This window comes from Microtus ochrogaster, chromosome 15 (assembly GCF_000317375.1).
Source record: "Microtus ochrogaster isolate Prairie Vole_2 chromosome 15, MicOch1.0, whole genome shotgun sequence".
Taxonomy (NCBI): Eukaryota; Metazoa; Chordata; class Mammalia; order Rodentia; family Cricetidae; genus Microtus; species Microtus ochrogaster.
In genome coordinates, this window is record NC_022017.1 from 28,872,409 (window position 1) to 28,874,175 (window position 1,767).

Consider the following 1,767-nt stretch of genomic DNA (forward strand, 5'->3'; position numbering starts at 1 on the left):
ATGCACCCTCTTATATAGCATATACACAGCGATATTAAATACATACATACAAAAATGCAAAGACAAAACCTTTCTGGGCTGGAATTCCTCTAGATGTGGACTGAGCCTCTGACACTGAGACCTTGGTCAAGGCCTTCCCCTCTCTAGGCCTGGTGTTCATCTGTGGAAGTGTATCAGATGTCTCTAAAATTCGGCCTTGCTAGCCCTTCTCCAGGCCTGGCCTGGGCTGTGAGGAGACCGGTTTATCCGCACATTCGCACACTCTGTCCAGTACTCCAGGGCTGCGCTTTGATCCATAGACAACACTATTCTGTCCCTGCTGGCTGAAGAAGTCCCAGATGGACCAGAGACAATATAGCAACAGCCTCCACTCAGCAACTGAGCATGCGCCCTTGGCCTTGTTAAATTCAGTGGACTTCCCTTTTGGGAGACAATGAAAGGAAAAATAACCCAATAGTTCCACTTCACTTATTCCCAGCAGGTCTGCCAGGAGCCTCTGTAAGCCATGGCTTCCCTACTTTCCCTTCTTCCTATGCTAGCTAGCCTGTGGACAGCTTCTAAGAAGAGTCACCGGGGCAAGGTCAACCGTCAACCTCCAGAAGCCCTTTCGGCCTAAATGTCCACCCTCAAAAGAACACGCTCCAGGTGGAGAAAAGGAAAACTACTGGTGGCTCCTAAATTATTTATTACTTAAAAAAAAAATATTTTGGGGGCTGGAGAGACAGCTCAGTGGTTAAGAGGACTTGTTGCTTTTGCAGAGGACCCGGGATCAAGCATCCACATGGTGGCTCACAGCCACCTACAGTTTCAGGGGATCCGAACACTTTCCGACCTCCACAGGCACTAAGCATGCTTCAATCAGGCAAAGCATTTGTATATATAAAAATAATATTTTTGAGGGTTTTTTTCTTGAGCCAAGGTCTCACTACATAACTGTTGGTTGTTCTGGAACTTACTTTGTGGACCAGGCTGGCTTTGAATTCAGAGATCCACCTGCGTCTGTCTCCTGAGCGCTGGACCCTTAGAAATATTCCATCATGCTCAGGTTCTGAATTCTTTGGACTTGTTATTGTGCCACCTTCTAATAACGACGGGCAGCCAGGAGAAAGCTGGGCATGCAGAAGAACAGAAGTGAGTGCGGAAACACTCCAGGTAGAAGCCACACCATGCAAATCAAACGTGGAAGGCACTTACCACAGACCCTCCGTCTTGACCCAGAAGAGCCCGTCATCTCGCCAGACTGAAATTACAGGTCCTCTGCCCACAGTCCTTCCTTGCTCTGCTTCTCAAACTCACCCACAGGCTAGTCTTCCCCTCCCCCAGACTTGTTCTTTCCTTCCCCAGGGCTTCCCCAGGGCTTCCCCAGGGCTTCCCCAGGGCCCTCTCTCAGCACCAGTTGCCAGGGCAAACTTTCCTCTTAAAGGGACACACTGGAGGCCACAGCGACTGCTCCAACATGGGTCTGTGCCTCAGTGCGAATTATTCCACCTTTGGGTTTCAGTGGCTTCACCCTTGAAGGATTGTGGTGGGATTGGTATAGGAAAAACATTAATAGAACTACCTTATTGTTAGCCGTGATGGTACACACCAAAAATCCCACTGCCGCAAAAGCAGAGACTGGAGTTTAGGCCAGCCAGGGATATGTAGCAAGATTCTGCCTAAAAACAAAAACAAGGGGGGCTGGAGAGATGGCTCAGAGGTTAAGAGCATTGCCTGCTCTTCCAAAGGTCCTGAGTTCAATTCCCGGCAACCACATGGTGGCTCACA